Source organism: Hesperophylax consimilis, chromosome 30, assembly GCF_061612785.1.
Source record: "Hesperophylax consimilis isolate HC1 chromosome 30, BYU_Hcon_1.0, whole genome shotgun sequence".
Taxonomy (NCBI): Eukaryota; Metazoa; Arthropoda; class Insecta; order Trichoptera; family Limnephilidae; genus Hesperophylax; species Hesperophylax consimilis.
The window spans coordinates 7545678-7559560 of record NC_142865.1 but is presented as its reverse complement, the minus strand read 5'-3'; positions in this window follow the sequence as shown (position 1 = coordinate 7559560).

Genomic DNA, 13883 nt, shown 5'->3' with positions numbered 1-13883 from the left:
ATTTCAGTTCTGTCAAGCAACTAGCCTATAATGATATAATAACAGAACTTGAATAAGGCTTTTACAGAACCCGAAAATGAACGTTGAAATTTGATGAATTGTTCAAATTCTCCAAAACCCGCCTTTAATTAGTAAAGGATAAAGGAAACAAATTATTACAAACAATAATTATGCGCCTAAAATATTCAATTAAATATAATTTTCAATTATAATTTTCCCGTAGGCGGCATTTATTTTAACCCAGGAGATATTTCAATTTGTTTGGGTATTTCTGGAGAATAATTTTTTATCCTTTGTGCAATGCATAAAAAAAATCTTGTATTATTAGTTTATCATTCATTAAAAATAATGCACAGACATTGATGTAGGTATTTAACAGGATCCTTCAAAATTCCTAACATTCATCAACAAATTACATTCGATGTTATGTGTCATAGAAAACTTATTATTGGATTGTATTTTTTTTTATAATCTTACCCTCATTTTTTGCTTTCAGTAGTTTTAATTAAAACAAATCCATTTTTATATGTCATGTCAGTATGTCATGTCAGTAAGTCATGTCAGTATGTCATGTCAGTATGTCATTTCAGTATGTCATGTCAGTATGTCCCGTCAGTATGTCATGTCAATATGTCATGTCAGTATGTCATATTACTATATCATGTCAGTATGTCATGTCAGTATGTTATTTCAGTATGTCATATCAGTATGTCATGTCAGTATGTCATGTCAGTATGTCACGTCAGTATGTCATGTCAGTATGTTATGTCAGTACGTCATAATCATATGTTATCCACAGAGTAGCTGGGACGAGTCAGCACTTATTCTTGTTCAGGCCGTCGCCCAGTAGCAGGGTGCGGCCCTACACCATGGTTGGAGAATTTACCTCAAGCCACCGTAATATAAACATTAATCACCGGCATGTCTCTAAGTTCCTTCTTGTAGGAGTTAGGATCCTACTAACGTTACTTCTTGTAGGAGTTAGGACCCTACTAAAGTTACTTCTTGTAGGAGTTAGGACCCTACTAAAGTTACTGCTTGTGGGAGTTCCCTGCTAAAGTTACTTCTTGTAGGAGTTAGGACCCTACTAAAGTTACTTCTTGTGGGAGTTCCCTACTAATGTTACTTCTTATGGGAGTTAGGACCCTACTAAAGTTACTTCTTGTGGGAGTTAGGACCCTAATAAAGTTACTTCTTGTGGGAGTTAGGACCCTACTAAAGTTACTTCTTGTAGGAGTTAGGACCCTACTAACGTTACTTCTTGGAGGAGTTAGGACCCTACTAAAGTTACTGCTTGTGGGAGTTCCCTGCTAAAGTTACTTCTTGTAGGAGTTAGGACCCTACTAAAGTTACTTCTTGTGGGAGTTCCCTACTAATGTTACTTCTTATGGGAGTTAGGACCCTACTAAAGTTACTTCTTGTGGGAGTTAGGACCCTAATAAAGTTACTTCTTGTGGGAGTTAGGACCCTACTAAAGTTACTTCTTGTGGGAGTTAGGACCCTACTAAAGTTACTTCTTGTGGGAGTTAGGACCCTACTAAAGTTACTTCTTGTAGGAGTTAGGACCCTACTAACGTTACTTCTTGGAGGAGTTAGGACCCTACTAAAGTTACTTCTTGTAGGAGTTAGGACCCTACTAAAGTTACTGCTTGTGGGAGTTCCCTGCTAAAGTTACTTCTTGTAGGAGTTAGGACCCTACTAAAGTTACTTCTTGTGGGAGTTCCCTACTAATGTTACTTCTTATGGGAGTTAGGACCCTACTAAAGTTACTTCTTGTGGGAGTTAGGACCCTAATAAAGTTACTTCTTGTGGGAGTTAGGACCCTACTAAAGTTACTTCTTGTGGGAGTTAGGACCCTACTAAAGTTACTTTTTGTGGGAGTTAGGACCCTACTAAAGTTACTTCTTGTGGGAGTTAGGACCCTACTAAAGTTGCTTCTTGTGGGAGTTAGGACCCTACTAAAGTTACTTCTTGTGGGAGTTAGGACCCTACTAACGTTACTTCTTGGAGGAGCTAGGACCCTACTAAAGTTACTTCTTGTAGGAGTTAGGACCCTACTAAAGTTACTGCTTGTGGGAGTTCCCTGCTAAAGTTACTTCTTGTAGGAGTTAGGACCCTACTAAAGTTACTTCTTGTGGGAGTTCCCTACTAATGTTACTTCTTATGGGAGTTAGGACCCTACTAAAGTTACTTCTTGTGGGAGTTAAGACCCTACTAAAGTTACTGCTTGTGGGAGTTCCCTGCTAAAGTTACTTCTTGTAGGAGTTAGGACCCTACTAAAGTTACTTCTTGTGGGAGTTCCCTACTAATGTTACTTCTTATGGGAGTTAGGACCCTACTAAAGTTACTTCTTGTGGGAGTTAGGACCCTACTAAAGTTACTTCTTGTAGGAGTTAGGACCCTACTAAAGTTACTTCTTGTGGGAGTTTCCTACTAATGTTACTTCTTGCAGGAGTTAGGACCCTACTAAAGTTACTTCTTGTAGGAGTTAGGACCCTACTAAAGTTACTTCTTGTGGGAGTTCCCTACTTATGTTACTTCTTATAGGAGTTAGGACCCTACTAAAGTTACTTCTTGTGGGAGTTAGGACCCTACTAAAGTTACTTCTTGTAGGAGTTAGGACCCTACTTAAGTTACTTCTTGTGGGAGTTCCCTACTAATTTTACTTCTTGTAGGAGTTAGGACTCTACTTAAATCCTTACAATTGTTTATTTTGAACTCCATCAACAGACGTTCAGTACAAAATATTGACAATTTATATTATCAAATCCAAATATACAGACAGAAGCATTCAAAAAAACTTTGACAATTTTGCAGTATTTTTACAAGACCTTAACACTCATTTCGGTATTATCATTTTAAGCGAATGTTGGATAGACGAAACTTTCACTGACATTAACATATTAGGATATACGACTTTCCACACAACTACTAAACTGAACCAAAATGATGGGATCGTTATCTTTATTAAGGACTCGCTGAACTCTTCTCTATCAGAAATAAAATTAACAGAAGCAAACTGCGTCAAAATATCTCTAGGATCAGATTTATCTATTTTGGCTATTTATAGGCCCCCATGCTACAAAAATATATCACCTTTCCTAAACTCTTTACAACAACTCATGGAAAACAATAAAAATACTCAACAACTCATCTTAGCAGGAGACATAAATATAAACCTTCTTAACTGTAAACCCAAAACTAACGAATATCTAAGTCTACTAGCTCACTATGGCCTTCAGTCAACAATAAATTCTTCGACAAGAACCTCACTAGAGTCAAAATCCTGTATTGATCATATTTTTGTTAAAACAAAAAATAAAACCATCTCATCCACTATTCATTCCACCGTTACCGACCATTTCACCACCACACTTGGTATGCGATTGAAAAATGAAATAAAACGTAAAATATATACAAATATGTCACAGCATATCATAGATTTCAAAGCACTTAGCTCTGATATAAGTCACGAATCTTGGATTACAACTCTAAAAGAAACGGATCCAAATAAAGCGCTAAATGAATTTCTATTAACCCTGAATACGTTTACCACTAAACACACTATAATAAAAACACGTAAAAACACTACTCATAAAACACTTCAAATTAAACCATGGATTACAGCAGGTCTAGTAAAAAGTATACACAGACGGAATATAATGCATGCAAGAGTAAACAAAAACCCAATGGACAGTAAACTAAAACACAATTATTTATTATACAGAAACCTATGTAATAGACTAGTAAAGCAGGCGAAACATGAGTTCTACAGGAAAGAAATAGATAATGCCGGAGGAGACTCAAAAAAGATATGGAGAGTTATCAAAGATGCCGCTTATTCAAAACCTAAGAACAGTACTTCTATTAATAAATTGTTAGTCGATGGGGAAATCTGTTTAACACAAAACGAACCCAAAAAAATTGCAAATCACATTAATTATCATTTTTCCAACGTTGGCTTAGATTTAGCGGAAAAAATACTTACAAAGAACCACACGACAGAAGAGCTACTTGTCAAAGAAAGTTCCTCCTTGCGACCAAATCATTTCTTTAACATTTATAAAATAAATAAAAAAGAAATTAACGAACTCATTCTTTCTCTCAAAACTCATTGTGCACCTGGCCCGGACAACATATCTAACCAAATCCTGATTCATTTACGAGAATATATCGGTATACCTCTCCTACATATATTTAATCAAAGTTTCTTCCAATGTGTTGTACCTGACAAACTTAAAATTGCCAGTATTACCCCGATCCATAAATCTGGAGACAAAACGTTAATCTCCAACTACAGACCTATTTCACTACTTAACTCTCTATCAAAACTCCTAGAAAAAGCAATGAAAAAAAGACTGCTATCCTACCTCGATAAACACTACCTACTATCAAGTCATCAATTCGGTTTTCGGGCAAAAATGAGCACAGAACAGGCAATTTCTGAATTAACCAACTTCATTGTAAAACATGTAGATAAGGGATCTAAAGTAATTGGAGTTTTTCTAGATCTGGCTAAAGCCTTTGACACCATCTCTCATGATATGCTATAGGAAAAACTTAAAAATATTGGCATCAATGGAAAACCGCTCAAATGGTTCATCAGTTATACAAAAAATAGGAAACAAATAGTTGAACTTAATAAATGCTTGAGTGACACAGCAGAAATAAAGTACGGAGTGCCTCAGGGCAGTGTCTTAGGCCCTATTCTTTTTCTTATCTATATTAATGGTCTCACTGATATTAAAATTCCAACACTCTGCTATAATGTGATCAGCTACGCAGATGATACTGTACTTCTTTTTAAAGAGCAATCTTGGGAAAAGGCATTTAAGAGCGCCGAATTTGGTATGAGGGAGATAAAAAAATGTCTCGACAAAAATCTTCTTACCCTAAACACCTCGAAAACCAAATTTCTAACATTCAGTAAAACAAATATTGGGCAACCAAAAACCGTCCCGCTTTTACACCTGTATCCATGTACTTCATCACAAACCAAAAACTGCGACTGCGAAAAAATTGAACATTCGGATAATATTAAGTATCTTGGTTTAACAGTGGATTGCAAACTAAAATGGGAACTTCACATAATTTCACTTGCAATGAGAATCCGGAAACAAATATACATTTTTAAAACGATTAGAAACATTATGTCACTTAAACTACTAAAAAATGTCTACTTTTCCCTTTGTCAAAGCATTTTAATTTATGGTATATCGGCATGGGGTGGTGCCGCAGACACATACATCAAGCTACTTAATACAGCTCATAAAGCACTTATTAGAACTATGTTCAAAAAACCATATCTTTATCCCACTGAAAATCTTTTAATTAAAAATAAAATACTTGATATCAGGAAGCTATTAAAAAAAAAAATTATCCATACAAATAGCATAAAATCGTCACCTTCACACATATCTCACTCCCAGAACACTAGAGCTAAATCTAACAATCATTTACAAGTGCCAATAATTAAATCCACTCTTGCTAAAAAACATGAATCTTACCTCGCACCTTCCATATTCAATATTTTCTTAAAAGAAACACAACATATAACTCAAATCAACAGAAAATGTACATATAAAGACTTTAATACGTGGCTAATGAACAAAAAAAGAAATTGCATTAACAAGTTACTCGCAAACCTTCCATGCTAATTTTTATATGACATATTAAAATGTTCAATTAGTGTTACATATGAATGTAATAATTTATATTTAGTTTATTTTACCTAGGTAATCTTTTATTTTTTAATTTACGTTCCTTTTTCCTGTATTTTGTATTTATTTATTTATTATTTATTTACTTTGTATTTTTATTCACTTTTTTTATTTATTAATGATATATGTAATACTAGATACTGCTACCCGGCTTAGAACAGAAATTGTCTAGTGAGTCGGGTAGCGCACATATTTGTAAACAAATATTGATATCAATAAACGCCCGGGTTACCGGCAATAAAAAAAAAAAAAAAATATATATATATATATAAAAAGCGCGTCCGCTCGTCCTCTTTATCCGAACTTTTGTTATATTTTTTAATTTATTATTTTGGTCTTCAACAAGCTTTATAATACTGTTAAATATGTAGACATGTGTAAAGACTATTAAAGAGCAAATAAAAATATGCAAAAACGAAACGAAAAAAAAAATCAAGATTAATTGCGAGGCTAAAGGGAGTAAGGAACAGAAAGAGATGAGGCAGATGAAGTTTGGGAAGTATCTGCCTAACCATTCAGATCATAAAGCCATTTCAAGCAACGTTTCGAATTTTAATGGTGATCTTTCTCCAGGGCGGTACTGAGAGTATTAACCACCCTGGAACGTGCCTTGCATAAACTACACTTATATTATTTTCTAATTAGATATTTATTGCAGGTGAAATAATACATTTTTACTGTTAAATGAAAACACACTTAGTAATACATCACTTTTTATTGAATTAATAAATGACAACCAACCAGGTTTTGTTTATCTAAAGCTTCGTCAGGGCTATTAATAACACACCTTTATTGCTTGTATATTAATTAAATACGATATGTTTTCGTACGCAAGGAATCAGCACCACAACCTCTCGATTCGTAGTCGATGATCTTAACTGTTTGACCGTGGAAGTTGAATTCAATACTTTAAAGCGTGTGTTAAATTTCATCCAAAGGCAAAATTATTGAACATACTTCGGGAACATTAACACGCCCATAATACTACCATCTGATAACTGAGTTACATCAAAAGATCAAGGGTAGATTTTTAGAGTAAAAACACCTTTTTTATTTATTTTTTATTTCCTTTATTTTTTCCCAATTTATATATTTCACATTGCAAGTTTTATAATAATAGGAAAGGGAACCCACTAAGGCGCAGCCTGTGCGTGGGTAATATAAGTTAATACATTAGATTTTTGTACCTAAAAATATATAACAGTAAAAATAAAATAAAAACAGTAAGCATAATAAAGAAAAACTAAAGTCTAAAAGATTGTGCAAGAGGTGCATATTAAAAATAAATCAAAGTAAAAATAAAGATTCTAAGATAATATAATATATGAATTAAAAGAACACAAAATAAAATAATAATAACTATACAGAAACAAAACAGAAAAAAGTAAAAATTAAATGAATAATGCTTCAACATTTGCATTGTACAGTCACAACTTTAATTTTTTTTGGTATTGCGCTAGTTTAGTTGTTACTTGAATTTTTTTTGGTAGTAGATTAAAAATGCGAGGTCCAAGAAAGCTACTGTGAGTTTGAAAATACATGATTTCTTCTAAAGTTGATTTTGGGTTCATATTTTTTAAATTTATTTTGGTTTTTCATGACATATTTCAGGCTTTGAAGTAAAAATAGTTTACGGAGATTGAATAGTTGAGATTCCTTGTACAATTGATCAGTCGAAAATGTCCTCTTTTTATTATATATAACCTTGATAATATGATTTTGTACTATTTGTAGTGGTTTTATAAATGTATCTAGTGCGCCACCCCATCCTAATATACCGTACATAATTGAGGATTGCACTGGAGAAAAATAAATCATTTTCAATTTGTCAACAGTGAGTACTTCCTTAAGTCTATAAAATATGTACGTCAGATATCTTAATTTAGAAACGGTGTTATTAATTTGTGGTTGCCAGTTTAAATTTGTGTCAATATATATACCCAAATATTTGATCTTCTCAATTTTTCCAATTTCAAAGCAAGAGGTGCATGTTACTTTATTACAGTTAGCATTATGTAGTCTAATTTTAAGGTTATTGGGAGGTTTGTTTTTACAATTTTAAAAAAAGTTAGGTAAAATGTTTTATTATAGTTTAAGAAAAGTCTATTACTAGTTAGCCACTTACTTTAATTTCCTTCTTTCAAATCAGTTTATTTTTAATTAAAAAAAATATATTATTTTCTCATTTTAAAATTTAAGAGAAGAACATCCCATTGATAGTTAATTTGCAAATAGTGACTTAACCTCGTATGTTATCAGGGCTAGTTGGTACGTTTTTTGTACGTTAATTTACATTGCGTGGTACATAAAGTTACATGCAGGTAAAATTGGTATTTTTAAAATTATATTGATGGTAGCATTGAAAAAAAATTCAACTGTTACTTGAAAACATTTAATTTTCAGTTAAAAACACAACTTTAATTAACTGATTACATAATCCGTCGGTTTATAATAATAAAACAAACAATTAATTGAGCGCATAAAATTTTTCAAACATTTTTGTTTGCATGCTTTTGTCATCATGGCTGTTTAATGTACTTAAATAAATTCTTAAAAATTATATATGTAATTTTTTTTAAAATCAGATATAACAACCCTTCAAATACCTTTTAATTTTTATCAAAAATTTGTTTGCGGATTAATCTTTCAGAACACAAACATACACGATCTTATCTGGGTTCAATTACATTAGTTTTTGTTTAGAAAAAATGCACTCATCTCTTTGGGGGCTTATCAATCAAAAATCTATTACGAACTGTACGGTTGTCCACAGAGTAATGCATTGGTGCAACGATGACAGGTGATTGATGTGCAACAAAAATAAGTTGGATACAGAACCGATCCCTGTGGGACGCCAGAATTTTTCTCAATACTTTTTGGTTTAATCGTTCACTTTAGTTTTTAATAACTTGCCTTATCTAGGATTATTTGCAACATAAACCACAATTACTGGAAGAATTCCCATTCTCCCAAAAAGTCGCGATTAACCCACCTTTTAATATTAATTATTTTATGATATTTATTCTTTTTTGGTTACTTTAGATAACCAGTAGATTGTTTTTACTTCCTTTAGATAAAAAGTACATTTTTTACTGTATTTCATTGTTTATTCTTATTTACTCACACGACACCGTGGCATTTCGCTTGGTGATGATTTTTTTAAAGGATCGAAATAACTTCACTTTTTTAGACTATGACACGTGTGTTCAATTTTGCAGGCTACCGACATCTGTAGTCTAGAAATTTGAAGTTACTACGTTTAACCAAAATGGTGTGAGTCCTTGCTTAGAAAATAGTGTCAATTTGGTCGGTATAGCAGGTTTCATTTTTACTGCTAGACATCACGATGACAAGTGTTTTATTTACATGTAGTGGGTTTTGAAGTCTTTAAAAAGGCTCGCATTATGTGTTTTTTCGTTCTTTTCTCAACAATAACTCGATAATAAACAAGCTCATAAGTCAGAGCGATCGTAGCAGTGTTATTCGCACAGTTCTTTATAAATATTGTACCTGTTTCAATAGTTTGAAATAAATGTAAAGTGGTGTCAAGAAAACCAGTTTTTATTCAAAAAGGATCATCCCCAATTTTTAACATTTGATCCTTCAACCGGATTACGATCAGGAGATTGTATGTAAAAAAAAACAAAGAACCAGCAGCCAAAAGGATACAAAATTGATTGAAACTGGAAATCATTAAGGAAAGTGGACCACATCGCAAATCTGAGATAAGTATTCAGTGCTTTCCTTCCTATCATCCATTTTATGTTTATTCAGGTCTCATGTAATTTAAACGAGATTAATCTTAAATAGAGTCAATATTATAAATAAAATCACTACCCACTTGAAAATAAGAATATAATATTATTGAATAGTGTTCTCAAATAGTATTGTCAAGATTGTCGTGGTATTCTTTCAAACGGGTGTTTGCTAAAATAAAATAATTGTCAACCGATATTAACAAAATATAATTAAAAATGGAAAATATGAAGTCATTAATAAACAAACGCGGCGTAATCAAAGGAAAACTAACCCGATTCGCGGATTCCTTAAATGCATTGTCGGTAAATGAAATTAAATTAAGATATGAGCGGGTGAAATCATTGTTAGATGAATTCGAAGCAGTTCAACAGAAAATTGAAATGTTACCGGATTCAGACGAAATTGAAAATTATAGTCAACGAGAAGCTTTCGAAAACCAATATTTCTCAGTTTTGGCAACGGCCAAAGGCGCGATCGAATCCGTCGATCAAAGTAAGGTGGAAATTAAACTACCCAACCTCCAATTACGGGAATTTCATGGCGATCAGAAAAATTGGGTTAATTTCGTCGAAACCTTCAAGACTTTAGTCCATAGCAATAGTAATTTAAGCAACGTACAAAAATTCTTTTATTTGCAATCAACTTTAAAGGGAAACGCATTAAAGATAATCGCTAATCTAGAAATTTCTGAATTAAATTACATTTCCGCTTGGGAATTATTAAATGAACGTTATGCAAATTTAAGAACTACCGTTCATAAACACATCCAAGCTCTATTTTCATTAAAAGACATGAAACAAGAAGAGCCTGTAGCATTGAGGTATCTAATTGATGAAACAAACGTTAGTTTAAAGGCATTACAAAATATCGGGGTCAAGGTAGATCAATGGGATCCATTGGTTATTTATATAATATCAAATAAATTAGACACAGCTACCCGAAAAAATTGGGAACAATATATATTACAAGACGAATTACCGACGTTAAAGGAATTCTTAAAATGTTTATCTGCTAGAGCCCAAGTATTGGAACTGATGAACGCTTCTGAGAAAAAATTTTCTAGCTTACATAAAACACAACTAGGCAACAATAATTGCAAAAAAGATTCATCAGTATTTTTAGCGGTAAAGGCTAACAACTGCATTTATTGTAACGAGAAAGGTCACCATATTTATTATTGTAAAAAATTTCTGAAATTAAAATTACATGAGAGGATTGATGCTACGAAATCAATCCAAGCTTGTTTTAAATGTTTAAAGGTGGGTCACCAGGCACAGAGTTGCAAGGCAACCTTTTCTTGCAGGCGTTGTGGCAAAGATAATCACAACACCTTACTACACAATGAGGTACCTCTGCGGGAGGCCTCCAATATGGATGCTGATAACGAGGTTTCAGTATCGAATTTTTCTGCATCGGATAAAGCAGAAAAAATAATATTATTGTCAACTGCCAACATAGGAGTTGTGGGTAGTAACAATAAATTTTTTAAAGCCCGCATTCTGATTGATTCAGGGGCCCAGTCAAATTTTATGAGAGCAGAATTTGCTAATAAATTAAATTTACCATGTGAATTGATAAACAAACCCGTTTCTGGGATCCATAATAACATCACTCACATAAAAAAGAGAATTTCAGTGGAGATGAATTCGCTTCATACTGATTATAAAAGTGAAATATCATGTCTGATTTTACAGGAGATTACAACAAATTTACCACAAGTGACAATGGCGAAAAAAGACTTCAAGTTACCACGAGGATTGGAGCTAGCTGACCCGAACTTCAATATAGCTGCACCCATCGACATCCTGTTGGGCGCGGAGAGCTTTTGGGAAATCCTAACCAACGATAGATTGAAACTCGAATCGGGACCAACGCTTCAACGTACGCAACTGGGATGGATCATATCAGGACCAATCCACATGTACCCAAAGCAAAGGCCTGTATCAGATTGTTGTAATTTATCTATAAATAAAATAAGTCACCAAATAGAAAAATTTTGGAAATTGGAGGAGATTAATCCCACTAAGATTCTAAATCATGAAGAAAAGGCTTGTGAAGCCAGTTTTGCTAGTACTCATACTAGACAAGACGACGGTAGATACGTAGTAAGTTTACCGCGTCGAGCATGCATTGATCAGCTGGGAAGTTCATTGCTCACTGCTGAAAAAAGATTTAAAAATATAGAAAGAAAATTTGTGTCAAATCCCGAATTGAAGACACAATATATACAATTCATGCGTGAATATGAGGAATTAGGTCATATGGAGGTGTGTGACCAGTCAAAGGGGGATCGTGAATCCTATTTTTTACCTCATCACGCTGTAATAAAAGAATCAAGCACTACTACTAAAGTGAGGGTCGTTTTTGACGGCTCCGCCAAAACTTCAAATGGAATTTCTCTCAATGACGCCTTGATGACAGGACCTGTTATACAAAAGGACTTATACACCCAACTATTGCATTTCAGGAAACATCAAGTAGTACTGACGGCTGACATCGAGAAGATGTACCGCCAGATTAACGTGTGTGAAGCGGACCGTGACCTGCAGAAGATAGTGTGGCGCGAGTCGCCGCAGGAGGTGCTCAAGCATTACCGTCTGAAGACAGTCACATATGGTCTAGGGCCTTCCTCTTTCTTAGCCACTAGAAGTCTACGGCAAATTGGTATGGATAACAATATAAATTTTCCTAGAGCTAGTCAGGTCATAGAAAATGACTTCTATATGGATGACTTGTTAACCGGAGGAGATGACATGGAATCCTGTAGAGAGTTAAAAGAGCAATTAATCAACATCTTTTTGTCTGCGGGGATGACCTTGAGGAAATGGAGGTCCAATGTCTTGGAGTTGTCAGCCGAGTCGGGCCAAGCTAAGATTGCCGAATCAGGCAATTCTGAAAAAATTATTACTGACAATCCAAAGACTGAGAAAATATTAGGATTAATATGGAATAATGAATCTGATTATTTTTCTTATGTAATAATGAAACCATCAAGTCGAACCGAGAGTAAAAGACAGATATTATCTTGCATCGCATCAACCTTCGATCCATTAGGTCTTCTAGGACCGATTATAGTTGTAGCCAAATTGATAATGCAGAAGTTATGGCAGTCTAAAGCAGCGTGGGATGATCCATTGCCTAATGAAATATTAGCACCCTGGAGGTCCTACCTTCAAGAATTAATTCAACTAAATGTGTTGAAAATACCAAGAAAAATTATTTGCAGGCAATCTACATATCTACAACTACACGGTTTTTGCGACTCATCTGAGAAAGCTTACGGAGCCTGCGTTTACATGGTGTCAGTGGACCATGTCGGTAAGCGGCATTCCCATTTAATAACGTCCAAATCAAGAGTGGCGCCATTGAAGTGTATTTCCCTGCCCAAGTTAGAGCTTTGTAGTGCTGTGCTACTGGCGAAATTAATAAAAAATATAAAACAAGCGCTAAATATAGTGGAGATCGACACACATTATTGGTGTGACTCCATGATAACGTTGTGCTGGCTGAAAGGTCAACCTACGAGATGGGCTACTTTCGTTGCAAACCGAGTAGCCGAAATACAAGAACTTAGTGATCCAGATCTATGGAGACATGTATCATCAGCCGACAATGCAGCAGATATACTTTCAAGAGGAACCACTACAGATAAATTGATAAATTCTGCAATATGGTGGAATGGACCAAGTTGGTTGACCGAGGGAGTCAACGCTTGGCCTATATCAAATATTTCGTGTTCAAACCCTCCTGAACTCAAAGGCAAAAATATTCTATTATCCACAGATATTCAAGAATGGGAGATATTTGAAAAATTCTCATCATTTATTAAATTGAAAAGAGTTACTGCGTATGTATTGCGATTTGTCAATAACTGCAGAAGTGTTAAGGGTAAAATTTCAGACAATTTAAGTGTGGCTGAATTGGAATCAGGCTTGAAATGTCTATTGAGATCAGCTCAAATACACGCCTTTCAAAAGGAATTGAAAGAATTAAAAAACCATGGCATCGTCAACAAGAAAAGTAATTTAAAATCTCTTAATCCCTTCTTACATGATGGTCTAATATATGTAGGCGGTAGGTTGAATTTGGCTACACATTTATCTTACCAGCAAAAACACCCAGTTATCTTGCCGGCTAAACATAAGCTAACTGAATTGATAATACGTCACTACCATTATGTAAACCTACACGCAGGACCTCAAGCTTTGTTAGCTGAAATACGATTAAAATTTTGGCCCATCTTTGGTAAAAATACTATTAAAAAGATATTACATAAATGTGTTGTATGTTTTAGATGTCGTCCCCGAACCGGTCATCAAATCATGGGAAATTTGCCACCCGAAAGAATTACGCCGAGTCGTCCTTTCGCTATCACCGGAATAGATTACGCCGGACCAATTCTAA